Raw genomic sequence first — 22991 nt, 5'->3', positions numbered from 1 at the left:
TGCCCAGAGTGAAGACAACAAGATTTGGGTTCTCAAAAATTAGGTATATAATCTGCTTGTCTCAAACCACTTCAGAAAGAAACAGGTAATAAATCCCATGAAGGTTTTGAAGTTTAATGTCTGTAATTCAGGATTACTGAAAGCTGCTGTCTGAAAGCAGGGCTTCTGTGAGCAGTCCTGGGTGCCAAGCCTTGCTCCTACCAGCCAGGTCAGAAAGCCTCTGCATAACAAAACTAGTTTAAAAGTTTAAAAAAAAAAAAAAAAAAAAAAAAAAAAATTCCAGCTATTTTATAAAAATAGAAAAGTTGAACTGGGAGAGAGGGAGGAAATGTGTGCTTGCTGATGGCTTAGAAGAAAGGGAAGAATTTTGGTGTGGCAGGTGACAAAAAGTCCAGTAGCCAGCCCAGGGCATTCAGCACCTAAATAAACCCTGGGAATGAGACTGCAGAGAAAAGGTGTTTTGACATAAAGCAATGGCTTTCAAACATGCATTTGAATAATAATAAAATAATTTTTAAAAAGCTGATGCTTTTACATTCAAGATATGCACATGTGGTTTTGATACTGCCTTGTAGTTTGAAAGTGTTGGTGGAGAAAGGGAAGGTGAAAACAGCAGGAAGAGCTGAAAAAAGTCAGAATTAATTTATTGTTGAGTTTGAGTTTCCATATTGGACAAGGAAGTGGATCCAAATGGAAAGAAAGTGGATTTAAATAGAAACTAAATTGAAACTGAGACCTCTTGCATTGAACACAATATATCACTGCTACTAGGCAGCTACAACTGGGAAAGACAATTTAATTACCAATAGACACCTTTGGAGTTGTACATGTGTTTTACTGTCTCAATAAAGTCTCAAAAAAAAAGCAACAACAAAAACTGAACCCAAGTCTGAAGTTTAAGATAAACCTAGATCACACACATATAAAATGTGTAGTGGATTTTTTGAGTCCATTGCCAGGAAAGGAGAGTAACAAAGCAGACAAAAGAGATCATTTGATCATTCTGCATTAAAGAACTGTTATTACTTTAAGCTAGAAATGCTTATTAAAATTTTAAAGTGTTTTTTTTATACATAATCTTCAAGTTTCAGAAAACCAGGAATATTGCATTTACAATATCAAGGTTTGATGTTAGACTGTACATTTGTTTCTCTTTTTCCCTCTTTTGCAACTGAATACAATGGATTGAATTAAGACTTTAATTTTTTTTCTTATCTGTCTTATTGGTACTCCTTTTGTTATGCCTAAAATACAGAGTTTTTTCCATCCTCTTCATAAAACCTCTGTCTTCATTGTCTGGGAATTGAATGACTATGTTTAAAGTAATGTCCTTATCCTTGTAAATATAATTTTACAATGGAACAAGGAGCTTCTTTTTTGCTGAAACCTTCCATTTACCTATTTAAAGCTACATCATTATGCTACATCACTATCTGGCTTTTCATATTCATCTCACTCTTTGTTCTGCTGAGACTTGTGCCAAAACCTGTCCTTGGTTTTGTGAAGTTTAATAAGTTTAAGTGGACCAAAGGAAAGAGAAAAGAAAATAAAAAATGAAGAAAAAAATAATTAAACAGATCTTTTGAAGAAGGGAAGAAATACTTGAAAACCACTCATTTTGCTGGCAGGCAGGTCAGTGCTCAAAATCCTAAACTTCAGCCTGGGTTACATTTCCTGGCTGAGATACAGAGATTCTCAGAAAACTGAGGTTTGAAATAGAAAGTCAGCAGTAACTTCATCTGGAACATAAAGAACCTCAGCAGAAGGCACAGAGCTGAGAGCACTGCCACTCGGGAGCTGGGAGCCCAAATAGAGAAGTCTGTCATCTTTGTTATATATTTATATATATACATATATATGGGGTTTTTGGCTTTTTTTAAAATCTGCAAACAAACTAAAAGCTGAAACCGGGCACTGTGTTTGCCTTTTGCTGTGCCTGTCCTAGAGGCAATGCTCCAATACCCCCCTGGTGCCACAATCTCTGTGCTCCCACTCTGCTGTTACTGCATTACTCAAGTATGCATTCAGAAAAGAGCCAGCAGATATAGTAGATTTATTCTGGTTGTTGAGGTCAATAACTCCTTTTTTTCTTTTTTTTTTTTTTTTTTTTTTTTCCCCTTCCTGATTCAGCTGAGGGAGAACTCTTTCCTCATAACACCAGCCAGGCTTTCTGCTTTGCAGTCAGTGTGCACTGCTGATAAAAAAACGTGTGAGAGTATTTTTTTTTCCTTTTTTTTTTTTTTTTAAAGGAAATTATTTATCAATCGGAAGCACCGGTGAGTTAAGTGCTGTATCCAGTGCCAAGGTTAAGGGGCTTCCAGCAAAGCACAAAACCTCCATGCACTGCAACTCGGACTCCAGCTGCTGGGAGCTCTTGCAAGCCATGTAAGTAAAGGGCTTTATTTCACTGAAGCAAACTTGGTGTCTTCTCTTGCCTCATAAAAACTCTGAGATAATCTAAATTAAGTCAGATTAAATCCTATTGCTGGCAGCGTTGCTGTCTTGGTGCTGCTTGGAATAATTCCCCCAGGTCAGCACAATAAATGCTTTGCTTACCTTGCTAGAAAAGTTCTGCATGTGAGAAGTGTGGGGAGGAGAATCTGCACACAGCTGGGGAAGGCTCTGTTTGCTTCTCTGATCACCAACAATTTCCCTTCTCTGTCTGCAATGGGCATGGAGAGCTCCCTGATTCCTTTAATTTCTTTTTACTCTGAGTTCAAGAACAACAGGAAACTTTCAGGGAATCTCAAAACCTGCCCAAAGGAAAACAAAGAGGGAAGTTCATACAGCAGCATCACTGAACCCAAATGTGCTGTGTCCCTACACTGAACTTGTGGTCTTGTGGGATTTTATATGTTTTATAGTCAGATTTAAAATGTCACAGATTATGTGACCAGGAGGAACAGTAAACGACATAAGAAAAAACCTGATTGCTTTATAAAATGTTCATACTCCTATTTAAGATAATCACATTCTGATGTTTATTTGGAGTTCAGTGCAGGGGATGGATCAGCTTCCTCTGAGCTCCACACCATAATTTAAGATCGTGAAATATTTCCTTGCTTTCTATGCAGTTCATACACATACTTTCAGCAAAAGGCCTGACAGACAGGCATTGAAATCCCAATTTTTTTCTTGCTATCTCTGAGATACTCCCTGCAAGAAGTAACTGTTGTGTCAGAAAGCTTGAGTAGCTCCACTGACCAGGTAGAGGTGGTTTTACCCGATACAGAATTTTAATGGACTGAATATTGCCAGTATCTTCCTGGCCAGCCCCTGACTTTGCACCTTCTAATGGGCTCACACTTTTTCCCAGCTCCCAGTAACTTTTAGCAGCTCCTTCCCTCCAGACCCAGAGGTCTGTAAGGTGCAAACTCTGCCCTCCAGCCCTCAGGGTGGAAATCTGGCACATACCCAGGGGGCAATACCAGCTTTTATTTATTAAGCACATGCCACCACCACTGCCTCTGGCATCAGTAGCTCAGAAGAGAATTGCTGTCCCTAGGAGCCTGTTCCCAGCTCTCCTGGTGACCTTCATTTGTCAACGCAAGAGGCACAGGGGAAAGGTGAAGATTCAGAATGAAGATTTCATTAATTTAATTTAATTTTTTTTCATTAATTTAATTTCATCCAGATCCATTAATGAAGATTCAGAGATTCCATAAGGGAGATAACCTGAAGCCCATGGGAAGCATCTCCTTGACCCCAGGCAGGCAGTCAGACCTGGGTACCAAAACAGCAAGGGAATTACTGGGACATTGCAAGACTGGGGAGCTGTGTTGTTCCCAGTCAGGCTGGGGTGTCACCTCCTCGGGTGAGAATGGAGAAAGGCTCTGTAGAAAGAAGGTTGGAGGGTGGGAAAAATTGTGTTTTGAAGGTGAATTGGCAGGAGCAATTCAGAGATATATGGGGTCAGTGTGAAAGGCAGGCTCCCAGACTGATGGAGACAGAAGATGTTCCTTTTCAAGGGTATTTGAGTTTAATTTTCAGTACAGAGATGGGTAAGAGCTGAGGCAACTCTTTTAATACTTTTTCTCTTTGCAACTCACCTCTCACATACCTAGCTGGTGTAACTGCACTCCAGGGAGAAAAAAGCAGTTTGTTATATTTTTGGAATTTATGTATATTCATGTGTTCCATTAGTCTCTTGGCAAGTGCATCTTTTGAGCTCTAAAGCTTTCTGAACCTTTCAAATAGTCCTCTGCTTTGAAGCAACAGATGTCTGTGATAAGCAGATGGTTATGGCTTTGAATTTCAACATCTTTAAGTACTTTGTTGTGTATATTTTATGGAGAGGAATGTACTCTGTCTTCCTATGCAGAACGGATGCATTAAATAAAAAGTATCCATGTCTGGATGCTTGATGTCATTCCCTAGCTTGCAAATCAATAAACCACATGTTTTTCAGGATTATTTGTTGTGAGATACTCTCAGCCCATTACTCAACCTGTGTTTTCAAGTTGCAAAGCAGCTGTGAAAAGTGCAACTCTGAGCTCAGTCAGAGTAAACAGGAACAAAAGAGGCAAAGGAGCTGCCCTGGTTGTCAGTTCCATTCTCACTCTAATGTCTACTGTGAGAATGCTAAAATCTTTCTCTTGCAAAATTTCCCAGAGGAAATAGTGCAGTGCCTATGGAAATAACTGAGAGGGAAAAAAAATCTTTTGATCTTTTTTATTCTAGCATTTCCTTTTTCAGGAGGCCCAGTTATGAAATTTGATGAGGGGGATCTAAGAACATGAGATCTTAGACAAGGAATAAATTTGGGAACTAAAATGGAAAGAATAAGGCTCAAATAAAGAGATAACTCTCATTTTATTTTAAGGAAAAGAAGCCAGATAAGCAGATTTGATCCAAATATTTTGTTATCAGGTATTCATTTGCTGCTATGAAAATTTTATTTCTCTTCTCCCTCTGCACCTGACTTTCAGATATGAAGAGGCTGTTTTTTTAAAGGAATCTCTTCAGATTGCTTGTGACAAGTGAGAACTGCTTAAACTTGAATTAGTTATCTTTAGGATGGATTATTGCACAGATTGTTGAAGGTTTTATTAATTATATTGGTATAAGGTATGTTATTACACAGAGCCAGTGTTTACACAGGGCACCAGCCTGACTTGAAAAAAGGGCAATGTCCCATTTTAACCAAGATTTGGAGTTTTTACTTCCACCTCTGAGAAGGGAAAGGGGCTGTGGAAGAGTTTGTGGTGCTGGAGAGGAGCTGGAAAGGCTCAGCAGTGATGCAGGGGATGCTCCTTCCCCCCAAGCATGCAGTTTGCTGCCTCTTCAAGTCTGTTGCCCAAGGCCAGTGGCTACTTTAATTACTGCCTTAACTAGCTGTCAATTTCCTAGTTTTCCTGATTTTCCTCTCCCAGGTGTCTTCTGGGACTGGTCACTACCCAAGATAACAGTAGACTGAGAGAGCCATTGGTCTGACTAAAGAGAACATTTCCTTTTGGTTCCATTTTGAAAATTTTAAAATCCCTCCTTTACCTAAAGCTGCAGGGTTTAAAGAATAAAGAAATAAGAAAGGGAAAAAAAAAAAAAAAAAAAAAAAAAAAAAAAGAAAAGGCAAATAGTTGAAGGTTTTGAAGTGTTCTATTTTATAGTCTATTATTTGACAATATGTGATTTAGAAATCTACAGACAAATGAGAAGTTGTGCAACCTGATTGATGGGCTGTCTGTCTTTCTGATGATTCTAATTCTGATAATTCTAAAGGCTGCAGATGTTCAAATCCTTCAAAAACTGCAGGCAGGGCTCTGCTACCTGGGAACACCATAATTCAGAGAGAGGTTTTCCTAACTCAATCCTTGTGATGATGTGCAGGGATTACATCCTGACGTGTGCCAGACTTCTCTTGGATCCACCTCCAGATTTCTCTCTCTCTGCAAAACCCATTACAGGTCTGGTGCAATCCCTCAGCCACTGTGGATTTCTTTGGATCCAAACTCTTGGTTTTACAGACCTGAGGCCTGAGGCAAGAGTCAGTGAGTGTTGAATTGAGGTCATGTTGGAAAGGTTGGGAAGATACAGCAGACTGCAGGTAGTTTTCCTGGATTCTGGGTATATGTGTCCATCCGTGGTCCTCCATAAATAAACAAGCTCTTTGTAAAGAGGGAAAGAAAACAGCTTCTATTCCTTGCAATGCTGTTGTGTGTTTACAATATTCCCACTGGATTAGAAGCAGAAAAAACCCTCCAAGCTTGACTGAAAGCTCCCAACCTGAATTTCATACAAGACAATCAGCAAAACACTCAGTGAAGGACCATAAGGAGCAAAACATCCAGTGGTGTCCAGCAGGGAGAGTCCAGAGCAGTGACCATTACTATGGTTCCAGTAATTTGGACTTCCTTGTCCAATTTGACTTCCTTGGCAGTCAAGGAAGCAGTGCACTGGTATCCCAGTTGGAAGATGGAATCCAGTCTGGAAGCTGCTCTGGGCAAGGTGTTGCAATAGAGGGTTGCAGTGGGAACACAGCCTTTTAACTTTTAGGAAAATCAACCTTCTGGAACAGGTACTGCCATCCCTAGGTACCAACAGCTGTTAGGGAATGTCCCCTCTCTTTGAATGACTCCCCTTTTATGAAGTTCAGTGAACTCATTGACATATTTAATATCTTAACATAGTTGGAGGTGGTGGTGAGGGAACTTCTTGTGTTCGTATTCCAGAGGGAATTATTTCAGTTGTCTTTTTAGTGTTTCCTCTGTGGCTTTTGAGATGTTTCCTGAAACCTGCAATTACATTTATGTAACACTGGCATCCAGCTTTTTCTAAACTAATGGTGAAGCAGACTATGTGGTAATTGAAATAATTCTTTCTCTGAATTTCATCTCCCTTCCAGTTTATCAGCTGATGCTCTAGCAAGTGTTTTCTGCCTTGAGGGGCTGTTGATACTTCACTGAAATAATTCAGCATCTCAGCTACCTTGTCCCAGCAAGGTCCTTGATGACACTGAGAAAAAAATTCAGTGTTCACCACAAATAGTTCAGATCCTTGACAGCTTTGAAAGACTTTGGTGGAGCACTTGGGGAAGAGTGACAGTGCAGAAGGTCACAATAAAGCATCAGGGCTGTGTGTTGGGTTTGGTTTGGGTTTTTTTGTGTGGCAATGGGGAAGCAGATAGAGCATCACATGGTCACACCAGCAAGGGCACTGTAGAACATCCTGATCATTGCCTCAGTGCCTGAGCAACCTCCCTTCGAGGAAAAAAATCCAGACTAGGTAATCCTGGAGGATACCTGAAAATCTTCAGGGCTCAAGACAGAAACAACACAAGTGTCTGAGCATCTCAAAAGGGCAGAATAGTTCCCAGTTACAAAGATGAAGGTCTGGAAACTATGTGACCGTGCTGGGGTGACCATTCCATAGCTGCTGTGCTCTGCTCCTTAAAGGAAATGCTCTGTCCTCATGGTCATTCCTTGTTCAGGAAGGAAAATGTTCATATTCCCTAGTTAGATGAGCACCAAGAGGCACAGAACAAGAGGGTTCAAATCCATATAAATTGGAAATGAGGCCATCTTACCATAATTATTGACACACACCCCATATTTCTAGATTTTTTTAAATCTATAAATGGGGGATCATCCTTCTTTTATCTGTACCTGCTCTTAAACATTGTTTAAATTCCTATAGCCCAGGTGAGAATCAGAGAAAAAAAAGCAGCTTTTGGAGGTTTCTCCTTGAAGCAAAGTAAATAAGGTGAGCAAGAGAGACATAAATTAACACAACACCTGTAAGGTTTGACAGATGATTTAAATACACTGATTTTTAAGCATAGGCATGGACTCAGTCATTCTCAAGCTCATCTTCCTGACTGAAGAGAACGATGGCATCTCATCTGATGAGCAGGTAGAGATGCTTGCACCAAGGTGTTGCCAAAGAGCATCCCAATGATGCATTTCTGTTGTGTATATCACACTTGGAATTAATCCAGCAACAGCTAAGTTGGCTTGATTTGCATACTAACACAGATGATGCACTGGAGGGATGAACTCACAGTTAACTGGCAATGAAATCTGGGGCTTTTTCTGAATCACTGAAATTTCAGAATTCTCAGGGGTGTATTTCTCTAACTTTGCACCTTGCCTCTCAGATGAAGAAACATCCCATTGTGGTCACAGCTGTGACATCACCTCTTCAGGGAGAAAAAGATGTCACACTTATTACCAAAACAGCAGGTGCAGAAACAGAGTTTTGGACATTTTTCATAAGCATGAGCTATGATGAAAGTTTGCTCATTACCAGCCTCCTGCTTGAGGATAATCCTATGTTATGGTTGAGAACATGCTATGTTTCAGGCCCTACAGATGATTAGAGCCTGTTCCAGAACAACTGCTTTCAGAGAGAAATATAAAATGCCTTTTCATGAGATTAAGGCTTTTTCAAGGAAATCCCATGATAGAAAGTCTGAGTTATGTGCACATTTGCACAGGGTGACAGGACAAGGACCCTGGCTTCATTTTATCCTGCAGGCAAGGAAGAAAAGTGAAGGTTCAGAGAGGCACCTCTGTGGATGGCATGGTGGTGACTGAATACTTCCCTCCTTATGGCAGATAAAGTGCTATGTGGGTCTTTTGCCATCTTTGTCCCCCTCAGTGTAGCCCTTTTTCACACTGTTGGTTTTTTGGTTTTATTTTTGGGTGTGTTTTTTTGGTTGGTTGGTTTTTTTGTTTGTTTTGCTTTTCCCCACAGAAAGAATTAAAACACCTCCTCCAGCACCTCCTCACCAAGAAGGGATTTTTCAGTGCACCATTTTATTAATCACACTTTGCTAATACTTATTGGAAGCTCTGACCCCACTCCTGTGCCCCGGGCTCAGTGCCTATTTGCTCATATTGATTTCTCTGTAATGCTAGCTTGTTGCTCCTTGTTGTAATGAGGTCTTGAAGTTTTCCCTCTTGGCCTGGTGTGCCATTTTTCCAGATTATGGGTGTATTTTCCCTAAACTGACAGTGTGTTAACACATAGCACTGCATCACTTTGCTGCTCAAGTCTCTGAGGGTTCAGCTCTCACGCAGGTGCCTGATGCTGTTCTGAAGTTCATGCTCCAACACCAACAAGCTGGCAGGCTATTTTTTTTACTCCAGACAGCTTCTACCAGCTTTTCTTCATTGCTGCCAGTGTTTTCTCTTTCCTCTCTGGGGATAACAGATGCATTTCAAGAGTTCCCTTCCAGCTTCCAAGCTGAAATGGGTCATGGACAGCAGCCATGTGTTGTTCAGATGCTTGCATGGGAGGAAGAGACCTTTTTCCTTTTTCTCTGTCTGAGCCAATTCACTCAGTAAGAACTCAGCTTAGAACACAGTGGCACTGCTTTTTAGTTAACTCCAGCCTTTTCTAACTTTCTCCTGACTTCCAGACTTTGACCAAACCCTAAAAGACTAAAGTTGCCTTCAAATAAAAACTGGTGCATGGGACAGCATAGCTTGCTCCCAGTTTAAATGATGGGAGAAGAAAAGCATTTAAACCTAAAAGTCACAGGCTGTAACTGATGAAAAAATACAACCACAGCAAGAGACATGTTTCTCCCCAGTGTTGCATAAGTAGATATAATGTACAATGTACTGCAACATCACAGCAGGTCTCCCAAATTGAAAACAAGGAGGAATAAAAGACTACCGTGCCTTGCTTCTTAAATCCCTGAATGCATTGTCTGTGTTGATTAGTTACTTTGATTTGTGCTTCCCTGCACAGCTCATTTTTTCCCTTAATAAGAGTTCAGCTTGTAAATTGTCACTTGGATTGATAGTATTTGCACCAAACAGTGTAATTAGGCTGGAGTGATGGAATATATTACATTGTTTGTTTTCCATTATGTTTATTCTCGATGTTTTTTGTCACTGACTCTTTTACTGAGCTGGGCTGTTAATAAACACAGGAGAAATCTAATGAATAAATTTGCTGTGGAGGTCTGTGGTGGTGGCTGAGGTGGGGTTATGCCATGGAGTAATGGGCTCTCATTACAGCTTCAGAAATGTTAATTCTCCCTCATATATGAGAACGAAGCAGAACCCATGGATAGTGAGGGCTTGAAGATACTGAGGAGTTGAAGATGCTTGGGTTATTGTTTGTTTGTTTTTTTTCCTTTAAAAACATCAGTTTAAAAATTAAACTGAGGTTATGATGAGCTCACAGTCATTGTGCTTTATTGCTTCTTTGGACAAGGGGAGTATTTCACAGGAAAGCTGCTGATTAGATATATGTTTTCCAGCTTTTCAGTGCTGGAAAGTTCCTCTGTACCCTTGAGCAAGATGTCTCAGTCTTTGTATCAGTTTCAGAACACTTCTTTTCTTCTGAATTTTAACTGTCTTGTCTCTTCGAGTAGAAGTGTTTCAAAGTCCCTGCCTAGGCTGGAGATACATAAAGGATTTTAGAAAGAGAACTGGAACATTTGGGAGGAAAGAACAGGATGGGGATGCAATGTGGAAGCCTACATGGCACCAGGGCTGTCCAAATTTGCTCACTTGCCAAAGAGATGTTGGCTGGAGAAAACCAAAAGCCAGCTGAATGACATGACAGCAGACCTTGGAAAAATCATATTGTGTAAGGATTTTCCTTAGTACTGGCTTCTTAGTGTTTCTATCAGAAAGAAACATAAGAAAGCCTAGGATGAAGCACAACTTGGTCTATCCTTCCATCTTTCAGAAGCTTTAAAAGCTGGTGACCAGGGTTGCTCAAAATTAGGATCCTAAACATTTGGTTAGAGAGAACTTTTTTTTTTTTTAAATATCAGCCAAAACACCTTGTCCTGTGCCAGCCTGGCTGCACTCCCCTCCTGCCCATGCCTCTTGCAGCAGGGTCATTGGTTTTGAGGGGAGAAGGGAGCAACATTTCCACTTATCAAATGCAGAGCATCTTCCTCTTTGTGTTATGCCCAGCTGTGTTCTGAAACTGGTAGTGAAGTATCTTTTTTTTTTTTTTTTCAGCCTTGCATTACTTTTCAACCAGGGAGCCAGGGCTCACAAAGATAGCCCAATGGCTGAATTTGGTAGCCATACCATATATCACCAGCTCTTATGTGCCCTTTTCAGAGCTATGCCAGCTGGAGACATAAGAGTAATGACTTGGCTGGCATTGCTGAAGGTTTCTTGGAACAGGAGAAGACAAGGAAAGGGCTGGAGAAGCAAGATGTGTGGAGGCAATAATTCAAGAAGCCTTGAAAAGTAAACGTGAGGTGAGAAAGGCAGGGAGGGCACAGCTGTTTCAGTCCCTGAGCTATAAAGAAAATGAGGATACAGCCCATCCCCATGGCACTGGGTGTCCTGGCTGGGCAGGCTGGGAGGCATGAAAGTGTTAACCCTTCTGGAAGCAGTACAGGACATTCCAGCCCTTGAATTCACACAGTAAAAATAAACCCTGTGCAAGGCGTGTTGCCTGTGGGGTTTATGCTCTGCTTTTTGATCCAATCAGTCAGGAATGCAAAGCCCTTCTACCAGGTCTGGGCTCTAACACTTTGCCATCTCTGGACTCTTGCTGAAGGTGGAGCAGATCCATGGTCATGTAGTTGCAAAGCTGTCTGCCTGCCAGTCATGCTATAGAAATGTATTTCTATGTATTTCATGTTTTCATAGAAAAATCATCTCTGGATTGTGCTGTAGCATCAGTGTTTAAAGACTGGGGACAGAATGCTTTCAGTCATGTGGTTTTCACCACCTCTAGATGTCCACTTACATGGCAGGGAAATTGTGAGTGTGTCCCACAGAAGCTGAGGGATTTTCTGGGAAATGGGATAACAGAAAAGACTGCACATTAAATTTGCATTTAGTTGGCAGGGTATATGAACACTCTGTGGTGGTTCTTAGATAGATAAGTGGCCAGGGTAGAACTTGGCCTTTGTATTTTAGTACAACCACAGTCTCTGCTTCTGCCACTGAAATCTTTGTTCAACCCAAGTCCCAGCACTCAGAGGCCTCTGGTGGGAATTTCAGCTCATTTAGCATCTTCCTCTATCACCCTTCTTACTTTCCAGTTGACCATAATCATGGTGACTGCCACATCCCATCCCACGTCCCCAGGTGGGTCTTTGGGTGGCAAGAGGCTCCTAAAGTCAGCATCACACTTTTCTGCTCCCCAGAAGCTCCAACTGCCAAGATGTTTTCCCTTAATCTCTGTTTTTTTGCCTGCTCTCCCTAGCTCCTCTCAACTCTCCTTTACCCCCCTCTCTCTATGCTCTCACACCTAGGATTTCCTCTGTATTTTCTGTACTGCTTTTTTGCTTGATTTTTCTCAGAATACATGATTCTTGAGGCTGGCAGTACTTTGCAGTTCCTCTATTTGCATCCCAAGAGGCATCTCTGAAGAAGGCACAGAGAAAAAACCATGGTGATGTTATTTTTCCTCCTAGGAGCAAGTAGTGAACAAGCAGTCAGCAGGATATTCTCACTGATTTATTTATGAGTAGTTCCAATAGAAGGAGTGGAAGAGGTAGCAGAGGAAAATTGGACCAGTTTCTCCTTGGAAAACTGGAAATAACCATCATATAGTCCAATGACTTACCATGGATGTACACCAATGCCAATATGAACATCATTTCATCCACTGACTTTACATCACATCCTGGTGAATATGGGCAATACACACGGTGTGTTAAAACCTGTCTGAATGCTTATTAAGAGCCCAACAACAATGTTGCTTAAAGGATTATTTTAAAATGCATTTTCTTCCTTCACTGCTTCTACCCCTTCTCTTCTGGTCTTCTGCTATTGTCACCACAGCTGCTGAGCACCTTGGCCATGAAGACAAAGAGCAATGGTAAAGTCTTGAGTAAATTTTGTGAAGTATTTGTCAAGTCTCATTTTGCTTATCACAGAATTGTGTTGTCATCTTGCATCTTCTTAGTTTTGTCTTTTTAGCCCAAGAACACACTATTCTGTTTGAAAATATTTCATGTATAGTTCTGAAAGAAAAAGAATCCATAACGTTGAATAATTATTCCATGAGCTAAAATGTATTTTACTTCCTTTATGAAAAGGATATCCACAAATTGTTAGTCTGCTGTAAGAAATGTTGATAATAATTATTTGATCTCCACACTGACCTTGTTAATACCATTCAGTGTGGCATTTAACAACTGCTAATGAAATCTGTTTGGCTTGAAAATCAGTCGCATAGCAACTTTTATAGCAAACTCAAATAGAAACATGCTCTAGGTCTATTATTAGGCTCTACCCAATTCTAGTCATGCCATCAAAGATGCTTCAGAAAATTCTGCATGCCTGAGCCAAGCCAGCTCCCCTGCTCATATCCTGCATTACCCCACACCCCAGTTCATGTGCCTGACTTCATGCACATTGCTGCTCCCAAATACTGATGTGCTGCAACACCTGCAATGTGCTTGGAGTTGACATCTCTTTGACAAAAAAAAAAAAAAAAGTAGGGTGAAAAAAAAAAAAAGCCTACTCTGTCAGTACTGAGGAGTAGAAAGAGACATCAGAGTAGGAATCATATGTGGAGCTGGAGGCAACAGGAGTTGCACATTGAGCTGAAAACTTTTTTCAGCCTTTTCTCCCTTTATTTTCCTCTCTGTGGCAATGCTCATGTGTTAGCTCTACAGTGCAGCATCCTGCCAGAGCATTGCAACAATAATGTTTAATGCCAGATGCTCAAAAAGCTTCTTGAAATATTACTAAATAAGGTATTGTGAATGCTCTACATGGGGAAAATAACTAAACTCCCTGAGCAGTAAGAATAAGGGAATCTCCTAAGTCTATTAGCTATTTGTCAAATGCTTGTACTTCTTTATGGTGTTTTTCTTCCCTTTCACTTAATTCTCCAACTTTCCATCTCAGCTTGATAATTTTTTTTTGGAAACTAAAATAATCCCAAATTTGTTATTGCTTCATTATGGTTTGAACTTGAGATTCATGTTGATTTATTGAAAGTAACAAGATACCAAGATTTCAGTATCTAGACAAAAATATCATCAGCGGACAAATTATTCGAAACAAAATGGTGCTAAGGGGTAAAATTTAGTACTGTTGCTGGGCATGTTATTGCATTTCTTATAAAAAGGGTTTGTTTTTAGGCTCATAAAACATTTCCTGCAGGTTGCCATCATAGGTAAGTGCCTCATGCAGCCTCTGGCCAGGAGAGGAACGCTGCACTCTCTTCGTGAACTTGGGCAAGCCCTGGCTATGAGGGAGGACAAATCATGGGTCCCAGAGGATAATGATCATGATGCTAGCATCCAAAGCTGGAAGTGGAGACTTTTTTCCATAGCAGCATATTCAGCACTTGGGATAACTAAAAGGCAGCACACCCGCAGCAGCCTGGCTCACAGCCTGCTGCTGGAGGGACTCTGCAACACCCCTCGGGGCAGCAGCCTCTTCTTGCTCAGCATCTCCTCCTCCCGCCCCATCTCCTCCATCCCAGCAGGATCCTTCCTGCAGAAGGCCCAAGGGTTTTCTCAGAACTCACCTGGCACACAGGGCTGGTCTTGCTCAGCTTGGCCACGTTTGACTCATGCGTACGGAGGGCAACGCGTCGCAGACAGCAAGGTCCAGGCACATCCACCACATCTATAGCAGGGCAAGGAAAAGAGACAACAATCTCTCAGAATTTCTGGTTGATGTGAAGGACCACAGGGTGCTCTGTGCTTGTTGTCACCTGGCCCTGCTTCAGCTCAAGGGAGAGCAGCTGAACCTGAACTCAGCCTCCGTACAAACCATTTTCTCCACATCTTCCATCTACTGCCTTGGCTCTCCCGCAGTCTGCCAAGATATCTTTGTTTGCTCTTTAAGATCTTAAATGGGAATTGAAAAGTCTCCAACATCATCACTAAAATGTGCAGTGGGGACAAGCGGGAAACCTAAATTTATCACTGGAAAAACAAAGAGGATTCTCTTGCGAGTGGTTGCAGACCCGTTTGGCGCTGCAGTCACAGCCCTTCAGTGCCTTATTTTTGTTATGAAAATTGTTCTTCTCGGTTTTCTCCAAGGCCAATCAGTAATCGTCTGTTTTGTTGGGTGTGTTTTGGTCTGACATTTTTCACATCTCTCTTGCTCACGGTCTGATTCCTCAGTTTGTTAAGGGACAGCTGATAAAACTCAATTTCAGATAAACCAAAAATTACGTATATGCCATAAATACCCTCTGGGATTATGGTGAGTGGGACCCTCGGTCTCTTCTCATTGGCACTGAAATCAGCACATAAAACATACTTAAATATCACTGTTCATTGTTGAACTATTGTTTTCTCAGGGACTTCGTGCCAAATTATCTTTTTTTTTTCCTTTTTCAGTACTGTCCTTATCTGAACCTTCAATCTCTTTCTCTCTAATGATGAAATGTAATTCCCGCTATACCTAGTAAAATCCTCTGGCTCTCCGGAGGGCTTTCATATCCCCTACACTCAGTAAAGATAAAAGCAGAAAGAAATATGTCATCTCATGACCACAGCACTCATCCCAATTGCTGTGGCAACATTTCCCCACTCGCTGTGAATTTACAGTGGATTCCCTGTTCTTTTCACTCAGCTCTTAACAGGGTTCAGAAACATCTTTGTTTACGGTCAGAAGCCATTATAATCAGATTGCATATTTCAGTGGTAAAATCACCAAAGATCTTGATCCTGAGGGCGTGCAAGAGGCATTACCTTTCAGAGCAGCTGCAAAGGACTCCAAGTAACAGCAATTTTAATGACAAACAAACAGCTCAACCAGAGGCTGCCCCAAAGGTCCAGATTTGAGCTGAAAGTTGCCCTTGGCTGGAGGGCAGATGGGCTGTGGGAGGGATTCAGGACACACAACCCATCATCCATCCATCCATCAGGCTGGGTCTTTAACTCAGAGGGGTTTGGGAGAGCAGCAGGAAGGGTTGTTTTCACTTTGCCATGAAAATTTCCATAAGGAATTATACTGCAAATGGAGCAAAACCATGTTAGTCTGTTTCTTTCAGTGGCTTGCCTTGTTTTCAGTAGCATTCAGTAACATTTCCTTCAGCATGTTTTTAATTTGTCTATACTCCTACATCTTATTATAAGCATCACATGAGAATAGCAGGAGCTGGCTGGTGCAGGGTGGACAGGCCAGGAGAGCTCTTCCTGACAAGTAGTTCTGAGAGCCTTTGGTATATTTCTTCTCTCCATTTGTGCTTTATGACTGTTAATTAACTCCTCCAGCACCACTGCAAGGCAGGGAACCATTGCCCTTCACATAGAAACAGAGAAATGAAGCAGATTATGTGATTTGCCAGAAGCTACTAAAGAGATTCATTATCAGAACCAAGATGAGAACTGATTATTTTATTTTTTTCTAGTGCCTGGCCCTATAATGCAATTAACAAAGCAACCTCCTTCCCTTTTATCATCTGCTGTGCTACCGTCCACCTGAGAATGGCACTGACTTCAGAAGTCTTTGCTATTTGAAGCTGAATTTTGCTGCCAGGGTTGTTTTCCACCGAATAGAACGACTCCTACTGATATATTCCTGCATCCAAGGTAAACTTCATTACACACCTTTGATTAAAAGCGACTTAAGAACCCCCTTTAGCTGCAGCCTGACCCCAACACTTGGGTAATTTTTCAGGAGGAAGCTGGTGCCTACAACCGCAATTTTTATGCCATCTAGTGGTCATAGAAAATCAAATGCCAAGCTCAAACCCAGTGTGCCACCCAGCAAAGGCACTTCAGCAAATCCAGGGATCTGATGAACCTCCCTATCCAGGGCTTCTTGTGCCTTCCTGTCTTCCCCTTGGAGGGCTGTGAGCCCTGCTGCTAAAACTCTGGAAAGCTGCAGTAAGAAGTGGCCTGAAAACAAAGTAAATGGATACTCCCAGGAGTGCTCCCAGCTTAGGTGAATGATGTGTTGCTGTGGAACAGGATGCATGATTTCTTCACTGCTTGGAGAATGCCAAGGAAAGCGTGGGGACTGATGAAACAACCCATAAATAATGGGAGTTAGATACACAGAAGATTAGTTATTTGTTTCCTGAGGGGATGGACACAACTGGGTGCCTTGGAGAAGGGATTTGGCTGCTCCATCAGGCTGAGCACCTGGTCCCAGCTCACAGGCAGGACCTCAGGGATGCAGCCTGGACCTGAGGTTACTTTCAGCCACCTTTTAGTTCATTTCTTGGAAAAAACACAGATAGGGACTGATTCCTGCCTGTAACCACCATCTTTGAAAGTGCAATCCAAAGAAATTCTCCTCCAGCAAGGGCAGTAAGGGATGACTGCACGATGTGTGCTTAATTAAAAACTGGTCTGGAGAGTTAAGGAAAGCCAGAGAGCACCAGCACCAACACTGACAGCTTTCCTGCCTTTCTGTGGGAATTACCTGCCTTCCTTAATGATAAATAACTGTTGAACAATAGGAAAAAAACATAAATTTAGAGTGCTGACAATGGGTCAGCTCAACAGCTAAGGTCGTGCCCACACAGATGTCTTTGTGAGGCATTTAAGGTGCTTTTAAGCTAATCCATTTTAACTGAGAATTGTTATGAGTACAATAGTTCCTAAGGCAGATAGTGTTTAAGACATGAGAAGCATGTGGATTTGTCACAGCTGACTTTAGGGTTACACAGAAAGTTTAATACCATCTGCTAGGATAGTGTTGGCCAAGTGAAGCCAGCAGCTCACCAGACTTGGTCAACATTCTGTCATCCTCTGTCTGTACACACATTAACACAGTCAGGAAAAACATAACAGCTTGATGATACAAGCTTCTTTGTTTGGATTGGACTGCCTTTGACAACCCTTCACCAACCCCTGTGGTTGCAGACCAAACCAATGCCAAGACCTTGGGAAACAAGAAGCCCAAAGCAGTTGGGTCCCCTGCCTCTCTCCAAAACCCCTTGCCCACTGGGGACCCCTCCTGGTTTGGCAGCAGGACATGTTTCTGCTCCCAGCCTGGAGCAGGAGGGCTTCAGACAGAGAGCCTGCTCTAAATCCAGCTGTGACAACCCAGGCTTGTCCCCTGTGCTCCCACTCTCCCTTGGCCACACAGGGCTCCCCACTTCTTGCCAGAGACAATGATCCAGAGCATGCAAGAGCCCTCTTATTCCCACTGTAGAGGCCAATCTGGTCCAGTTGCAATGAAAGAGGGGAGCAGACACACTCTGGCACACCTGGGGCTGTGCCAAGGAGGGCAGCATGGGAGGCAGAGAGTGACCTCTGCATCCATCATCACCTGAGATGGGTGTCTGTATCCTGCTTGAGCCACAGAGGATCTGGGCTGGGTCTGCCAGAAAAGAGCTGCAAGGGCAATTACCTGCAGTGGTGTGGCTTGTAATCTTCATCTGCCACAGCTCTCTACAAAATTAACATCTGTCCAGAGCCTAAAGATATGTCTCAAAGCTGATTTAATTAGACCAGTGCAAGCACCCATCTGGACGCTTTTAGAGCTTTGGCTCCTATTCACATTAACAAACAACAGATAAAAATTGTTTTCACCTGCCCCAGCTGCAAAGTGGCCAGAAGCAAAAGAATCAGCCACGCTAGCATCATAAAACTCTTGACAAGAGGGGCTGGTGAATCCTGATGAGGTGCTTTATGAGGCTGCCACACTCTGAGATCTCCTGCCCAAGGTGGCAACACATCAGGAACGTGTCCCTTTGGCTGTGCAAAGCCCAGTGTCTCAGTGAAACAGCTGATTTCAGTGGGTCCAAGCAGCACAGGGATGGTTTCCTCTACAGTGTACCCTGGTGAGCCATTTATTACCTGGGAACTTCCCTTCTCATCCCCACCAGGCCCTTAGGTTCCCCTGCCCAATGATACTGGAGAGCAGATGCTCCCCATAGGATTTGATGCAGTGTTGGATGGGGCTGATGAAAGGGAGCCCCTGCAGAACAGCAGCAGCAAACTGCAGAGGGATAGTTACATTTTAAATTAGGACACACATTTCTGCAGCAAATGCCTGACTGTGTCCTTAGTTTATGTAGCCTGACTATATCCTTACCTTATAGAGCTGCTTATTCCAACTTAGACCAAATAAAAATAAATTGGTTGATTCTAGATCAATTAAGGCACCCACTGAGGACATGGTATTTATTTAACTAAATATTTTAAGATAAGCCAAGGCAACCTTGTGCATAAATGTTAAACAAAAACATCATTCAGATTAAAATTTAAAAATCCTCTATGACACCTGAGAGCACCATCATTTTTTCAGCACCACTTGGAGGCTGCAGATAACCCAGGACTCTAAACTCTTAATTCTCCTAAACTCTTAATATAAACCTTCAACTTAAATTGCTTTTAATCTACCTCATACTTACTGTCCATTGTTAACATACTTCTTAAGAAAAACAGTTGGAATTTTAACTAGCTAAAGATGGTGGAGATAAAATTGGCCTTCACAAACCTGTGTTTAAAATAGGATTTTCAGGGAGAGTACTGTTTATGTTTGCTAATGTTATCCAGACTGTCTATTTGTAAACAGGAGTCAAAGGTTTATGAGCTTTAGCCTGCAGAAGAAGTAAATCAGCAGAATGAGGGAAGACCATGAGTGCTGAAACCCTTTTTATATGCTGGAGCTTCTTGATCCTACACAGAAAGGTCACAGCAAGTGGCAAGCAGTGAGCAGAAGGGAACAGATCCCCTTCAGATAGTTTTGGTTGTCTTTATGGAGAGGATTTGTAACTCACCAAATGTTCAGAACTGACTCACCTTGTGTTCCCCTGGCCCTTTCCTGCTACTCAGACTAAACCACAACAGTAAAAGGGGATGAACACAGGCAGGGAGATCTCAGGATTCTTCAGCTGTTTGCTGTTTCTGGGAAGTGGTAGAAGTTTGTGGGTAAGAAGAACACAGAACAAAGTCTCCACCTGGGCTCTGTTTAGCACCTTTTAGCTGCTGTGGCAGGTGGGAAGTCTGGGGAGATTGGGCCATGTCACGATGTTCCTGGGACTCACCTGTCTTCTGTTTCCTCTTGGAAAGCAGATGCTCCTCCAGGTGAGAGCACAAACCTCCCTTTTGCTTAGCACAGAGAGGTTTGCACACCCTCTTGCTTTATTCTCTGGCCACGTTAATTTTTTTCCCTCAGAGATGTCAACACAAGCCATGCAAAACCCAGGAGCTACCAACCATCAGTCATTTGGAAACAGCAGCAGCAGCATTTCCATGCTCTGGCTACATGCAGCCCATCCACCTTTTCATCCTTTGGGGCACAGACATTGTGGGAGACAGCCTGGGTCTCCCTGTGCCACCCACCAACAGGGCAGAAACAGGGAAGGATTGAAAAATGACAGAAGGAAAGCAAACCAGATCAAACTCCAGTACACAGCAACCTCTTTGCTTAATGGCATCCTTGTTTTTGCCAAGCCCACTCCATTCTCTAGCAGGGGGTGAGGCATTTTTGCCCTTTCTCCACACCTGAGGACCTCTGGAGAAGAGGCTGCTCTGGCTGCCATGGCTCTGCACAAGAGGTGCCAGCTCCACAGCATCTCTGTTGCCAGGGTTTGAAAGAGTTAGCAAAGGTCCTGAGACAAGGGGAGGGGAGCAGCAGTGCATGGGGACTTGGGGTTGTGTCCTGGGACCCTCCAAAAGGTCCTTCTCCTGACCTACTGCATCTCTGTGGGGTTTGACCTCAAACAGAGAGGAGACCGTGGTATCTGGGCTCACCACAACTTGAACATTCACTACAGCAAGAAGTTTACTTCAGCCAGAACTTCTGGCAGGGAAAAACAAGTTCCACATCTGAGATTTCCATTTAAGGCCTTTTCCCAGCCACCTTTCAACTCAGCCAGCTTGCAGCATCACACAGTGGGGATGGGGACAAGGCTCCTCCCTGCCACCAAACTGCTCTCCAGTTCTCTCTGTCCCATGTGGACTCAGTGGCAATCTAGAGGGGATGTACAGACAGCTCCTAGACTTTGCATGCTGCTGCATCTCTCTTTCCTCCTCACCTCCAGCCTCAGTGCCTGGCAATTAAATAGAATTAGAATAGAGGAATAAATAGAAATTAGAATAATAATAAATATTAACAATAATAACACTATTATTATTGTATTTCTTTATTAATAATTTGATTTTTTTATATTTATATATAGTATATTTATATATTGTATTGATTATTTAATTATATTTACTAAATGAATAAATAATAATAATAAATTAGAATAGAGGAATAAATAGAAATTAAATAGAAATAGAATTACAATAGAGGAATCTGCATCCCAAAAAATAGGGAACAAAGGGAAAAAGTGTCTTTTCCTGTTGGGAGAAGGACAGATTTTCACCTTTTTGGGTTCCTGATGCTGTGAGGAGAGCTCAGCAGCATCAGAAGCACAGCAAGAAGAGGAGAGCTCTGTGCTGGAAGGCACAGGAGGAGGAGGAAGAGTGTCAGAACCACCCAGACAAGGAACAGCAAATGTCACCACTCCATAGTTGTCACCACCCCACAGCCAGCATTGTGGCTGTGAGGACATCAGTGAGAGGGCCACGTTGTGCTATCTGCTCATGGAGAGCAAAGCAAGAGCCTGCATAACCTGACATTCTGTGGTTAAAGCAGATAAATAAACAGATCTGATTTTGAATAATAATGAGACACATCTGCATTAAGCAACCATGATTGCTTTGTGAAAAGTCTGCCAAGGAAAGCAGCATTTTATAGAGTATCTGGAAGACTGTCCTTTCAGCTGGCCATAGCAAACACATGAGAGTTTATGCAGCTTTGATGAATTCAAAGGGGTTTTTTTTCTTTCTATAGGAGCCACTGATGTCCCCTGGAAAACATTATATTTACTTTTTACTACTTTTCTTGGCTTTGAAGTCAAGCAGAATGACAACCAGTACAGCAGGGTGATTCTGTCACATGCACATCTTTGGCAGAAACCAGATGACACAATCTTAGGCAGCTGCATTTTTGCAGCTGTCCTTCTGCATTTTTGGGGGGATGATACATTTGCACTGATCTGAAGACATAATATGAAGTCAGCAAAACTGCAAGACATACTGATCTTGTATGTCTTTCAGAATCTTGCTTGCTGATGTTCATACACAAAAGAGCAAATGGCTCTTACAACCCTGTAACCACTAGAATTTGTGATTGTAAATTAGAAATATTTGACATGGAAATAGTTGTGGCAACCACAAGGAGCCCCAAGTTAACACTTTGTTGAGAAAGTTAACGAACTACGGAACAGATTAATCACTGTCTCATATAATGCAAGAAATAGAAGGAATCAAATTAAATCATCAGTTAGGAAGATTTAAGGGAGAGAAAACGGCTTAAGGGAGAAAAATGTGTTCTGTGCAGAATGAATCCAACAAATTTACTGATGAGGTATGCTGCAGAAAGCCAGAGTTTCAGCTCCTTCCAAGTTTATGGATAAGGAGTCCAGCAAGGCTGGCAGAAAGCAAAGATCCAGGAAATCTCTGCAGCTCAGATGCCCTCAGCTGCCAAGCCCTGGAAGCAGGAGGATAAAATCCCAACAAGCATCACTGGACACTTGAAAAGAGCCCAGGGGGTTCCAAGGGGCCACTGAGGGAGGGTGAGGGTACAGGGCCAGAAGGGCTTTTGGTCGTGTTTACCAGAGTTATTTATATGTAACAGTGATCCCAAAACAGAGACATAATGAAATGAGTGTTATGGATGACTTCCTAACTGCCCCAAGAGAACAAACCAGGACACCAATTAATTTTATGGAGAAGGAACTGCAGTGGCTTCTGAACTTCTGCAGGGACCTCCTCCCATGTGTTAACAGAATAAGCAGAAAAGATAAAAACTTGAAGAGAGAGGCAGAGAGACTGGGCCAATAACATTGTTTCCAAATGAAGTGTTGATAAATTTATAAAACCTGTTTTTTTTAACTTTCCAGTGTGACTACATATATATAAATATATATGTGCATGTGCATACATTTAAACTTTCTGAAAGACAGAGGAAAATAATGAATCGCAGCATCTCACAGAAACAAAAGGAGAATTTTCAGCAGGAAAGATGTGACATTTGAGCATAGGAGTGTTTTCCAGTGCAATTACCCCGTTCAAGATATAAGGTGCAACTTTGGTAGCAAACAAAATCAGAAATATCAAAATAGAACTTTCTGCCATG

General features: G+C 42.1%; 1 protein-coding gene and 1 long non-coding RNA gene across 3 annotated transcripts in view; one reads left to right on the top strand and one right to left on the bottom strand.

Annotated features, from left to right (window-relative positions):
• The window catches only part of C1QTNF7 (C1q and TNF related 7), a 48013-nt gene that overhangs the window by 13146 nt on the left and 11876 nt on the right, over positions 1-22991 (top strand). The window contains exon 2 of one of the 2 annotated variants that reach the window (XM_071743926.1): positions 2250-2385. The gene's annotated coding sequence lies outside the window, so the exon portion shown is untranslated. Of the gene's footprint in view, positions 1-1952; positions 2386-22991 lie in introns of those variants that run through there. The other variant, XM_071743927.1, reaches the window with a different exon arrangement.
• On the bottom strand, positions 11963-14880 carry LOC139796362 (uncharacterized). The gene is made up of 3 exons (XR_011725975.1): positions 14605-14880; positions 14416-14516; positions 11963-12895 (listed from the first exon to the last, which is right to left on the bottom strand). It is a non-coding gene; the product is annotated as an uncharacterized lncRNA (long non-coding RNA).

This window comes from Heliangelus exortis, chromosome 4 (genome assembly GCF_036169615.1).
Source record: "Heliangelus exortis chromosome 4, bHelExo1.hap1, whole genome shotgun sequence".
NCBI lineage: Eukaryota > Metazoa > Chordata > Aves > Apodiformes > Trochilidae > Heliangelus > Heliangelus exortis.
This window is presented reverse-complemented; position numbering and strand designations above follow the sequence as displayed.